At 42.8% G+C, this 13,824-nt stretch overlaps 1 protein-coding gene and 1 long non-coding RNA gene across 2 annotated transcripts in view; one reads left to right on the forward strand and one right to left on the reverse strand.

The window, feature by feature from the left end:
* LOC307022751 (glutamate receptor ionotropic, kainate 5-like) overlaps window positions 1–13,824 on the forward strand; it is a gene marked incomplete at its 3' end in the record, with an annotated part of 608,764 nt that overhangs the window by 483,348 nt on the left and 111,592 nt on the right. The gene's annotated exons all lie outside the window — the stretch shown is intronic.
* Window positions 243–6,240, reverse strand: LOC307023333. Its single transcript, XR_013803680.1, has 2 exons — window positions 3,007–6,240; window positions 243–2,108 (listed from the first exon to the last, which is right to left on the reverse strand). It is a non-coding gene; the product is annotated as an uncharacterized lncRNA (long non-coding RNA).

Below are 13,824 nucleotides of genomic sequence, written 5' to 3' on the forward strand. Positions count from 1 at the left end.
TTGCATTGCCTTGCTAACAAACGTGATCTCTGACAATAGATCATACCAAATCAAGAGGCACATCAGAAACTCCATGGTAACAATCTCGCCAGAGAGCGACTTTGCCTCTGAGACTGTTTTGCCGTCTTTTTCCACTTCCTCAAGCTTTTCCAAAGCGTCAAGAATCCCCCCTAACTGGAAACGCACAGCATTGACAGAGTCTATTTTCGCCTCCCACCTGGTTTCACTGAGAGGCTTTAGAGTAATGTCCACAAACTCTTTGAGGATATCCCACCTCTTCACCGAAGCTGAAAAAATGGTGTACAGTCTCTGGATAGTGCCAAAAAAGGTAAGACACACTCTGTTTGATGATGCAGCATCACATAGGAGAAGGTTGAGACTGTGGCTACAGCAGGGGATAAATAGTGCCTCTGGACACTTCTGCTGCACCAAGGCTTGAACACCTTTGTGTATACCTCTCATATTCGAGCCATTGTCATAACTCTCTCCCCTACAATTCTTCAACTCCAACCCCAGGCTATCCAGCACCCCAGTCAGTGTTTCTGTGAGACCTTTACCAGTTGTGTCCTTCACAACTATGAAGCCAACAAAAGACTCATTGATGGTGGCTTTCTTTTTGTCGTCCGTATGAACATACCGGATTATGACTGAGGCCTGCTCCTGCTTTGAAATGTCAGGAGTGCAATCCAACTCCACAGCAAAGTACTTGGAGGCTTTGACCTGGGCACAAATTTTACCAAGTACACAGTCTGCAATTGAATCTAAAAATTCATTCTGAGTGCACCAGGAAAGATATCCTGTGGTTTTTTTAGCCGCTACCTTTCTAAGATGCTCTGCTAGTGTGACATCATATCGTGCTATGACCTCAAGGACACCCAGAAAATTTCCATTTTTAGGATCTCCTAATGTAGCATTCTTCCCCCTCAGTGGCAAGTTCCTTTCTGCGAGAAAGAGTATGCAATCGATCACTCTCGTTAACACGCTTCTCCAGTGTGCCTTTTCAGCTTCTATGGCTTTTTGCAAGGTACTGTCAATTGTCTTACCAAGGCGTAAGCGAGATGTTAATTCTTTCCACAAAAGATACGCGTTGATGTGTAAACCACTGGTTTCATGGTGCTGCAGCGTTTTTGAAAGACTCTGCCAGTTATTATATCCCACCACAAAGCGTGTGTCAACAACGCTAGCTCCACCGAAAAGTTTACACTTAAAACAATACACCTTATTCGTACTTTTAGAATACAGTAACCAATCTCGTGCAACTTTCTCTCCATTTGACATTGTGCGAAAACAATACGCTTTCGAAAAACACCTTCTAGACTTCTCTGATCTTGGATATGGCCCATCAGGACATTTGTGTGGGCCATTTTCAACAACACACTGCCTAAATGAGTCCCCAATCTGATGTGGTGGTGGCCAGTCTGATGGATCTTCTGAGTAAGGCCTTGACTCAGCCCTCTCCTCTTCACCTCTCTGTTCCACAACCTCATCTTCACCTCTCTGTTCGACATTCTCTTCCACCTCATCTTCACCTCTCTGTTCCACATTCTCTTCCACCTCATCTTCACCTCTCGGTTCGACATTCTCTTCCACCTCATCTTCACCTCTCTGTTCCACATTCTCTTCCACCTCATCTTCACCTCTCGGTTCGACATTCTCTTCCACCTCATCGTCACCTCTCGGTTCGACAATCTCCTCAAATTCCACCTCTGTGGTGAGTGGCTCTCCATCTCTGTCTGCACTATTATCCCCAAAAAGGACACAGTGAATAGGTTGGTCAACAGAACTTCAAACCATACTGGACATTGAGTTTTGTGTGGTCAAACTAATAGAACTCCTACTAACTGACATCATCACTGGTCTCATCTCTACTTGATGCCATCGCCGACCTCATGTCTGTCTCATTCACTCCTTGCCTGTGTTCTTTTCCACTAAGATATATTGTCAAACAAACATTATGAAATAGATTTTCCATATTAGTTTTTCCTTATTAATAATATTAAAATAATATTAAGAAATGAATCTGTTGGTATCAAGACCCCTACACTTACACCTAATGTTAGACCTACCTGTTGCCTTCCCCTGTCTTTCCTGAGCCACCATCCTCACACCTGAATAAAATGAATTCACTGTTAAAGCAGCTGTCTAAATTAAATTATTATATCAGCCCAGTGATAAGGCAACTTAATAATAAAAAAAACAACACTATTATGCCGTGTAAGGTTGTGCTGCTGTTGAAAGTACATTCACATTTTGGATTTTAAAAGAACAAATAAAAAACACTATTATGCCGTGTAAGGTTGTGCTGCTGTTGAAAGTACATTCACATTTTGAATTTTAAAAGAACAAATACAGAGAGCTACTTAGCACAGACCTGTAAAGAGATGTGACCCTGTAATAACAGCTTCTGTGTCACCAAACAGATGTATAGCCTGTATGTCTGACAGCACAGCTAACATAGACAGCTAATGGCAGCACAACATATTTAAATGATTCCATGGTTAGCTATGTTTTCCAGCTTCTTGACATTTATTGTGCATGCTACCTTATATTTACCAGTTGTTATTTTACCTTAATACAATTTGGACGTGACATGCATGGGGTTTAACCAAAATCTAAATGTAGCTATCAGAAACATCGGTTTGCATTAAAGCTAGCCGTAAACCACACTTCAGCTGCTAGTGTTAGCAAACACTAGCCAATCTGAGAACAGTCTGTTAACATGAACTGACATTTGCAAGCCTCTTATTTGGTAACAAATGTGTGCATGATTCCATGATAAACCAGAGTTATTGCATTAGTTATGTTTTCCAGATTCTTGTCATTTATTGTACATGCTACCTCATACTTTCCATGTCAGCGCTGGCGCAGCAACATTGGTTTGCATATTCTAAGCTAGCCATAAACCCACCCACCTTTGGCTGCTACATGCCCAGTGTTAGCATACGCTAGCCAGTCAATATTTCCAAGCACAGACAGACGTCACACTTTAAATCATCCTATTCCTACCTGTTGCCTTTCAACATCCACTTATTTAGCTGTTGTCGCATCCCTTGACACGCCGTCTCCTTTTCCCTCTTTCTTTTTCTATTTTCTGCCCCCGACCGCTTTTTTGGTTTATCCATGATTTCTTTTTGACGTTAACTCACAACGAGCGCCTGCTCCTCAGTGTTCACGGCGTCCCTGCTCGTGCTCCCTCCTCTATGTCAAAATTCTATGATGGAATCTTATGAGATAGGGCGCCCTTCTCTAGCATATTACTCCTCTAAAATGTTTTAAAACCTTAAGGAAATGCAGAAACTATTTAGAAACATAAAGAAAATACCATTTTATTTTTTATTTTATTTTTTTTTTTTACCATCGCTTGTTGGGCGCCCCCACTGGTGTGGCGCCCCTATGCGTCGCATATAGTGCATACCCACTTTTTGCGCCACTGTCCCCAGGAAACAAACACAATACACACAAATGCGTCACAGATTATTTTGTGGTATTTGAAATCATGTACGCAGCTCGCGACGTAACTAGGAGTCTAGTGGAAGGTATCAGTGCTACAAGTAAACATTTTTTTTAAATGACGTTGTTTATAAATTAATCTGAGGGCTGCAAAAAGAGGAGGTGGGGGCCGCATGCGGCCCACGGGCCGCCATTTGCCCATCCCTGACTTAGACTAAAGTGAACTATCTAAACACTCAAGAGTCCTTTACCTCACTGAGCTGTAGTTATCAGCCTCTCAGTCTGACTGGAGAGGACTCTCCCTCCACATTATTGTAGAAACATCTTCTAATATCCGTTAGAGCAGCTAGCACCAGATTCTAATAACAACAGCGCTGGTACCGGTGCACCCTCCATTTCTCCCTCGCTCGCTCCCACGCTCACTCGCACTTTGGCTGTGAGCTGCGGGTGCCAGATAAGCCAACATCCCCCATTTTCATCGTACAGGGCAAATGAAAAGTGTAACCCGGATGAAAAGGATGTTACATTTACTTAATTATGAATGTTGTTACATCAAGGCCGAAAATTAGGATAAGCACCCAAACCCAAACGGCCCACATTTTTTTTGCCCCTCCCAGAGCTACCAGCACAGCGCCTCCACAGATCTGGCGCCCTAGGCGAACATCTATAACGCCAGTGCGACGGGTCGGCCCTGGTCTCAGGTTACGCTGTAGGAAGTGTAGGTAAAACGCTACATTTCCCGCCCAGCCGCAGTCATACAGTAGGCTACGGAGAGCGGCGAGAAACATTTCCTCAGGCATCGAAAAGCGGAACCGAAATTCACATTTCTAAATGATGCCGTTGGAATCGAAATATTGGAACCGGTTCCGGTTCGGGTACCCAACCCTACATAACGCATATAACAATTAAAGTGTGATTACCTTGCAGCAGCATAGACATCATTTCATATTAACAACATAAGAGAATGCTAAGTGTTGTAATTAATAAAACGTAACACAATTTATCTACAGCCTGCATCTGGATGTACAAGCCCTTGAATGTATCACACCAAAGCACTTTTCATTGAAATAATAACTACATAAAAAATGAAAATAAGTCTGAAGGTATAAAGAGCTTTATGCACATTATTAGGCACTCCATATAAACAGCTTACAAACACTTAAATATGGTTATCTTTTTAATTCCTCAAGCTGTTGAGTTATGCGCACAAATCAGTTCAGTGCTTTGTATCAGTGTTCCTGACGTGATGTTAAATTAAATCTGCTCTCGCTCTTTATTCATGAGTTCACAATAAATTAAATGAACACTCATTTCCTGCACGAATCACAGCAATGCATTACAACTGAACAAGGAGATGTGACATCACCACTGAGGAAACACCAGCTGTGTTTGAAGGAGGCGAATCGTGATCATTCAGAAAAAATAGTGATGCTCCCATATGGTGTTTATGAAAGAACGAGCAATAGTTAAAAGACACTGTGTGGGCAAATTATAATGCTATCACATGGAAACCTGAACTTTGTTAAAGTTATCAGAAATTAAAACTGTTGGGAGGGTTACTTTAAATTCCCTGACATTATTACTAGTTACATGTAAAAAAAAATGTAGTCAGTAACCTAATGTAAATATTACAAAATAAAAGTAATGTAACCTGATTACTTTCCACTACTTTTGGATTACCTCAATATCAAATGCAATGCTAATAAAAAACAGAGATACAGGAGAAATAAGAGATACATTCATTGTTTAAAAAATAAGTTTAAATGAAAATCAAAAGGAAGATTACCTAAGACGTCTACCTGTAATATATCAATGTTTATGTCACTTAATTTAACCATAATTGTGACAGAAATCTGATTATTAGTTTTTGTATCTAACTGTAAAACAGGTGTGTCAAATCTTCTTTCAGTGAGGGTCACATACAGAAAAGCATTCAAAGGGCTGGGCCCCTCACTAGAGGTAAGGTATACTGCCTCATAAGTTAAAGGTAGGGTAGGTAAGAATGGAGAAACAAGCTCGAGTGCGCTAGAATTTGAAAATACGCAGCCGAAAAAAATCTGCCTCTTCCTTCAGACTTCCTTACAGAGCCGCTCCTCCAACATACACGAACGCGCACATGAACAATGAGGGCATGAGATAAGTTTGTGCACGAGATGGAAAGCTGACAAGCAAGTAGGCCATCCAGCTTATGGCTTTCACAGATGAAATTGTTTTATGTATTTATTGTCAAAGCATTTAATATATTCATTGCTATCGGGATGTTAACAGCATTCCATGGAATGTAACAAAAAGTGTTTCTGAAGTGAATTACCTACCCTACCTTCAAGGTATAAGTCATCAAAATCAATCAAAAGGTGAATCATATTGTGTGGTGTGGTGTGACAGGAGTTTTAAAGGACATGATGTTTCTCCCGGGTTGATCAGCGATATGATAACAAGACAATGCCGCCCTCTAGTGGCTATAGTAACAACTGAGGGAAGTTAGTTTGGCATTGGAGGAGGTGGACGGTGAATAAATACAGGACTTTCTTTCACCCAGCAGACTGCTGCTCCTCCTGTCCAGGGGCGGCGCCAGGCGGTAGCTTGCAGTTGCTACAGCAACACCAACAATTGGCCTATCAACTGCTAAGCAACCACAAGAAATGTATGGGGTTTTTTTATATTATGTGAAATTCATAATTTGAAAAATGATTGATTCGAAAATGTTATGCTACAGTACAGTACAAGTAGCCTAACTCTGTGTGTTTCATTCAAGCTTGGCTCCGTGTGTGTGGCAAGAGCGCACGAGGGCAAGAGCGCACGAGAGAGAGAGAGAGAGAGAGAGAGAGAGAGGTGTGTGAGAGTGTGTGTTGTTTTGATTTGAGTAAGCTGCATCAGAAATGAGCTCCTGAACAAAAAATCGAAATTGGACCTAAAAAGTGAGACATTTTATAGGAAAATCTGCAGAATTAACTCCAAAGAAGAGTTAACGACATTGATCGACAGAAACCAGAGGAAGAAACGCAATTTTTGGATGTATTTTTGAGTTGAAACTACAAACTAGCTTTCAACTACCAATTGACAACTGTCAACCGTCTAGCTGTGGGCTGCTAGCTGTGGGCTGCTAGCTGTGGGCTGCCAGCTGTTACCTGCCACTGTTGGAAGGAGCTGCACCAAAGAAGGTAGAGGAACATTATAAACTGTGAATTATTTCATGAAGATAAAAAGAAAGGAAAAGAAAAGTATTTGTAAGCTAATTAATTAGCTTAGCCTCTCTTTGGAACAAAACAAGTGGTCGCCATGGAAACTGTCCAGCAGGCAAAAAAGAACTTCTCAGCTCTCAGAGCAGAGGGAAGAGAGATTGAATATCCTGCTAAATGCAAGAGTGTAAATGCGAAGGACAAACACAAGGAGAAGACACTGTGTGGAAACCCAGAGGTCCTCTTCACTGACTATGCCCAACAAAAAGGAGGAAGGAAGAAGAACAACCTCATATTCTTCACTGATTCCATCTACATCTGGAAAGATACTCTGTGCAGGAATTATGCATACGTATCCAGAGAGGGCATCGGCTCAGGAGGCAGATTAAAAATCTGTAAAGATGAACACCTTGACAAAGATGACCCTCTGCTCACCATCACATACTACACCAAAGGAAAGGTCATGGTCCAAGGGAATGAAGCCAACCTGGAGTCATTCCAAGAGGCATTCCCCCTGTTGAAAGCTGAGGTGGACACAAAGAGGATCAATGTCCCCTCTGATGTCCCCTCTGATGTCCCCTCTGATGTCCCCTCTGACAGCGAAGGTGATGAGAGCCCAATAGAGAACCCCAACACCTTGTCCATCTCTGCCCCTCCCACACCGGCCAGCTCCAACAATCGGCTGAAGGAGAGTATGGCCCTGCTGGAGCTGGACTTTGCAGAATTCAAAGAGCGGACCCAGGCCAGGCAGTCTGGTCCCCCAGACAACACTCTGCAGCAGCTTAAAGAGGACCTCCAGCAGCTCAAGAGCGACAACGAGGCTTTGGCATCTGACCTCAGAGGAAGTGTAGAGGCACTCAAACAGGAGAACAGTGTGCTCCGTGTTCAGTTAGCCAAGGTGAGGGAGGATGCTGAGTGTAGAGAGAAGAGCTTCACCAGGCAGGTCCAGCACCTGACAGAGAAACTCTCATCAGTCCTCACAATGACGAGTAGAGAGACACAGACTCTTCCTGCCAGTGTCCCTGGCCCACCCTCTCTGCTCAGCACCCAGCCCAACAACACCCTGGCCCGTCCTGATACACCCACACAGCCAGCTGCCCACAGCCAGCTCTGCCCATCCCAGCCTCCCTCTACTCAGCAGGAAGAACAAGACCCACAAGTGGTCCTGCTGGCTGACTCAAACGGGAAGTTCCTGGACCCAAGAAAGCTTTTCCCTGATAAAAAGGTGCTGTCTAAACACTGCAGCACCACAGGCCAGGCCATGAAGCTGTTGAAAAAGGAGACCCTCAGGAGCCCTCAGTACCTGGTGATCCACACGGGAACAAATGACCTGCACACCCTCCGTAGGGACACTGCTGAGGCAGTGAGGAAAATGGCGGAGCAGGCCAGTAAGGAATTCCCTGACACCCGCATTGTGGTCTCCACCCTGCTGCCAAGGACAGACACCCCTCCTCATGTCATCCATGACATTAATATGGAGATCAGAAAAGGATGTGCCACCTTACCAAATGTCCACCTGGCCCTCCACTCAACCATTGGCCCCTGGGACCTCTATGATGGACTCCACCTACACAGAGAGAGGGTGGGGATATTTGCAAAGACCCTCAAAGATGCAGCCCTGGGACGCAGTCCTCCCACCCCCTCCTCTAGAGGCCTTATAGACCCTCCCACACCGCTTCCTCCCCATCACCACCCCAGGATCACCACCCCTGCTGTGAGGAGACACAACAGCTCAGCCTGGACCTCCCACTCCCCACGCCCCCAACACACCCAGAGGAGGCTGCTTTCACCCAGCTCAACACCTGCACAACATCAGCAGCAGAGATATGCAGCAACAGCTGCTCCTTGTCTCCCTCCCCGCCTACAGCAGCGGAGCTATGCTGCAGTTGTAGCCCAGCCTGCTGCCACCCTCCCTCCCCCTGCTACCTCTGAACTGGGAGACATCAGGATGATGCTGCACACCCTGTGCACCCGACTTCTGTCCAGCTAAGACATTACATTTATATGTTATCGTAGTAATCAGTACAATAGCAATATTAGTGAAAATAGTTGTTTTATTTGTTGTTGTTTTTTTGTTTTTTTTTATATATTTGTCTCACTATACAGGTTCATTTTGATTGTTTTGTATTTTTTAAAAGATGCGTTCTTTTCATATAAGCTGTTGGAATATTCAGGGACTCCACTCCTCAACCTTTGAGGTTAAGAGTGAGAATCCAGAGTTCTTAGAATCTATCAAAGATGTTGATATAATTATATTAACAGAAACATGGTGTAAAAATGATCTGCTCACTCACTGTCCTCCAGGTTATAATGAAGTAATGGTGCCCTCTATAAAATCAAAAAACATACGCAAGGGCAGAACATCGGGGGGGATCTTGGTGTGGTATAAAGGAGATCTTTGCCATCAGATCTCAGTAGTAAAACAAGGTAAATCACACATTTGGCTAAGGTTAGATCAAGCCCTGGGCATAACTGACAGGAATCTATACATGTGTGCTATTTATATACCCCCAGTAGATTCTCCTTATTTTGAAGAAGACATTTTTGAAACTCTCCATTCAGAAATAGCCTACTTTCAGGCCCAGGGAAATGTGCTTCTAACTGGAGATCTGAACGGACGAACAGGAATTGAACCTGATGTCATAGACCCACAGGGCAGCCACCATGTATTTGGTGAGCCCCCCCTGTTTACCACACCAACCGTCAGCCATCGGAACAGCCTTGACTCTGAAATCAATCAGAATGGCAAAGAGATAGTGCATCTCTGTCGGGCCTTAGGCCTGTACATAGTGAACGGGAGGTTCAGAGGGGACTCTTTAGGGAGATTCACATACTCCTCAGCTCTAGGGTCTAGTGTAGTAGACTATGCAATCACTGACATGGACCCCTCCACTATCAGTGCATTCACTGTCAGACAGCAATCCCCCTTTTCAGACCACAACCAAATCAATGTGTTCTTTAAAGTCTCAGGTCCAATGAGTGACACAACAAGGGGACCCAGTAAGCTGTATACATTAAATCCTACTTACAGATGGGCCCCAGACAGTGGAGACAAATTCACCATGGCCTTGAACTCACCTGATCTGATGAATGACATGTCACTATTTGACCAAAATCAATATGTTCCTACCAAAGATGGTGTAAACATGGCCATTGATTATATCAATATGATATTTCACAAGGCAGCTATTAAAGCTGACCTTGTAAAACAAAAGCGGAAGCCTGTTAAAAGGCAAAACGCTGACAAATGGTTTGACCAGGAATGCAAGATCATCAGAAAAGACCTGAGAAAAATAGCAAATGAAAAACATCGGCAACCAAACAACCCAGCCTTACGCATTAGATACAATGACCTTTTAAACAAATATAAATGTACAATAAGGAACAAAAAACAAAATTATACCCACATGAAACTTGAGGATATTGAGAAAGCCATTGATCAAAATCAATTCTGGGATCTGTGGAGCAACTTCAACACAAAACAACCGCAAGCATTACCCATCCAAAACGGTGACATCTGGAGAGAACATTTTGAAAGTTTGTACAAAGACATACCAATAAATCTAATGAATTCAGATCAATGTATTACAAAAGAGAAACTCCAAACATTAGAAGAAACTATTAAAGACAACCAAAACCCCCTTGATTTCTCAATGACTTGGGAAGAGTTGACCACACAGACACAATCTCTCCGGCCAAGGAAAGCTTGTGGCCCAGACAACATTAAAAACGAAATGCTCAGATGCAGCACCCCAGAGATGCAGGGTACAGTATTAAAGCTGTTCAATATCATATTGCAGTCAGGATGTTTTCCTGACATCTGGTGCAAAGGGCTCATTTCCCCCATTCATAAGAGTGGAGACAAATCAGACCCTAATAACTACCGTGGCATCTGTGTCAGCAGCTGTCTGGGGAAATTATTCTGTAGTATTCTAAATAAAAGAATACAAGATTTCCTTAACCGACAATCCATCTTGAGTCAAAATCAAATTGGCTTCCTTCCAAAACACCGCACCACCGACCATGTATATACCCTTCACACTTTAGTTAACAAACATGTACACCAAACAAAACATGGTAAGATATTCACTTGTTTCATTGATTTCAAAAAAGCTTTCGACTCTATTTGGCACGAAGGGCTCTATTATAGACTTCTACATTGTGGTATAGGGGGCAAAATGTACGATCTGGTTAAATCAATGTATTTAGGGAATAAGTGTGCTGTTAAAATTGGAGACAAACAAACTGAATTCTTCACCCAGAGAAGAGGTGTTCGTCAGGGTTGCAATTTAAGTCCCACTTTATTTAATATATATATAAATGAACTTGCTGTTCAGTTGGATCACTGTGCTGCTCCTGGCCTCTCCCTCCTAGAGAGAGAGGTGAAGTGTCTGCTTTATGCTGATGACCTTGTTCTGCTGTCTCCTACTGAACAAGGACTACAACAACAGCTGGACATAGTAGACCAGTACTGTAAGAACTGGGCCCTGGCAGTCAATATGAAGAAAACTAATGTCATGGTTTTCCAAAAACGCCCCAGATGTCAGGAGAACAAATACCAGTTTACCATAAATAATCATATCATCGAACATAGTATGAGTTACACCTACCTCGGTTTAACCATAACAGCATCAGGAAGTTTCAACATGGCAGTGAATGCACTCAAAGAAAAAGCCAGAAGAGCTCTTAATGCAATTAAGAGAACATTTTATAATGTCCAAATTCCAATTAAAATCTGGCTCAAAATCTTTGATAGTGTGATCCAGCCCATTGCGCTGTACGGTAGTGAAGTATGGGGTCCACTCAGTCACCAGAGCTATACCCGCTGGGACAAACATCCAACAGAGTCTTTCCATGCAGAATTCTGCAGATACATTTTACGTGTTCAGAGAAAAACACCAACAAATGCATGTAGAGCAGAATTAGGCAGATACCCACTGATCATTAACACTCAAAAGAGAGCACTGACATTCTTTAACCACCTTAGATCCAGCCCCCGAGACACCCTCCACTCCAAAGCCCTCCAAAGCCAAGAGCTAACCCCAGAGAAGAGTCCCCTATGTCAGCTGGTGCTGAGGCTAACTGCCCCCTCTCAGAGCCACTCTGACCAGTCTCTCAACAACACTGCTCTCCAAACACCAATCACAGTCAAACGCATTATAACACAATGTAAAGACAACTATTTACAACATTGGGAAGAAGAAACTAAAAGCCAAAGTAGATTAGAATGTTACCTGGCTCTAAACAGAGAGTATGAGCTGGCAGAGTATCTCTCTACTGTCAGAGATAGAAAGCAGAGACAGATCCTAACCAAGTACAGGCTCAGTGACCACAAACTGGCAATCGAAACAGGAAGACTCAAAGATCCTGGCAACCAAAAGAGAACAGAACATGTGGTCACTGTACGACAGGTGAGACTGAGACAGAGATGCACTTCCTCCTGAAGTGCCAAACATTCAACGAAGTAAGGAGCATTTATTGGAACAAGTTGAACTCTGTAATCCAGGTTTCAAGGAGGTTGATGACCTCTCAAGACTGAGAGTACTCCTAGGAGAAGGAGACAAGGCACACCTTGCTGCCCAATATGTATACACATGCCACAACCTGAGGGACAGTGAATGAGACTCACACACACACACACACACACACACACACACACACACACACACACACACGTGTTGAAATGTAATTGTATCACTGTATATATATATCATCAATAATATGTAAAAATTTGAAATGTCTGTTAATGTTGTTAATTATTTGTATTGTGATGCTTTGGCAACATTGTTTAATTTAACTTTCATGCCAATAAAGCCCCTTTGAATTGAATTGAATTGAATTGAGAGAAATTGTATCACTGTATATATATATCATCAATAATATGTAAAATTTGAAATGTCTGTTAATGTTGTTAATTATTTTGTATTGTGATGCTTTGGCAACATTGTTTAATTTAACTTTCATGAGAGAGAGAGAGAGAGAGAGAGAGAGAGAGAGAGAGAGAGAGAGAGAGAGAGAGAGAGAGAGAGAGAGAGAGAGAGAGGAGAGAGAGAGAGAGAGAGAGAGAGAGAGAGAGAGAGAGAGAGAGAGAGAGAGAGAGAGAGAGAGATGTTGCTGCGCTGACGGATATTAGAAGCTGTTTCTACAACAAAGTGAAGGGAAAGTCCTCTCCTGTCAGATAACGTCAGCTCAGTGAGGTTTTAGCTCAATTTTAGCTGATTTTAATATTTACTCACCAGCAGGAGGCAACAGGATTGTTTGCTGCAGTAGCTTAGCAGTTGCTATGACAGCACGGCGTTGCTATTTAGTTTTCAAAATAAATAAACAAACAATAACAGTGGGCCAAGCACGAGCCTGTTCATATTGTAGCATTCACCGCTATTCAAGATCACAGATCACGAGCCTTCAATGTCAAAAAACGTTCTCTTTACTTTCTGGTATTGACGGCCACAGCCACGCCTTACAGAACCAATCAATAGTATAACACTCATTATGACTTTTCCCACACTCGAACACAACTCCTACCGTCTCGTACTCCCTCACACACACCGGAAAACGCACACACACACCTGGAAGGGGCGGTCTCTCCTAACTCCCACCAACACAATTTTCTAAATAACTTTACAAATGTACAAACTGTGCACATCTGATAACTGAAATAACTATTAACTTGGACACGCTACAATATTATCCTTAATATTTACATTAACACATTCCTTTGACACTTAAAATATTACTTTGCAAGGTAAGCACAACCAAAATAAGTTTGTAAAAACAGAATTGAACACTGTTTCTGTGCTCCTACAATATTTTTGTATAATACCATTACACCCTAAGCGTACAAGTACACAATAGCGATCGTTCACTGTTTCAACTGGCATGCTGTGGCATTTAACCTCATCACCACACCGCAAACAGACAGACGCACACACACACACACACACACAAACACACATGCACACACACACACACACACACGCAAACACACACACACACACACAGGGTTGTCCGGCTGGACCGGCTCCGTTGGAGATCGCGGTCATTTACGCTGACTTGTGATAAATCTTTCCATTTTCGATCTGTGTTCACACCATACTGAGAATTATAACAACATTAGCCAAGTAACAGTTTGCGCTTTAACTTACAACGACCCCTGATAGATCCCGCGAGAATGTGTATAAATATATATAGATAC

This window comes from Notothenia rossii, assembly GCF_949606895.1.
Source record: "Notothenia rossii genome assembly, chromosome: 10".
NCBI classification, from domain to species: Eukaryota; Metazoa; Chordata; class Actinopteri; order Perciformes; family Nototheniidae; genus Notothenia; species Notothenia rossii.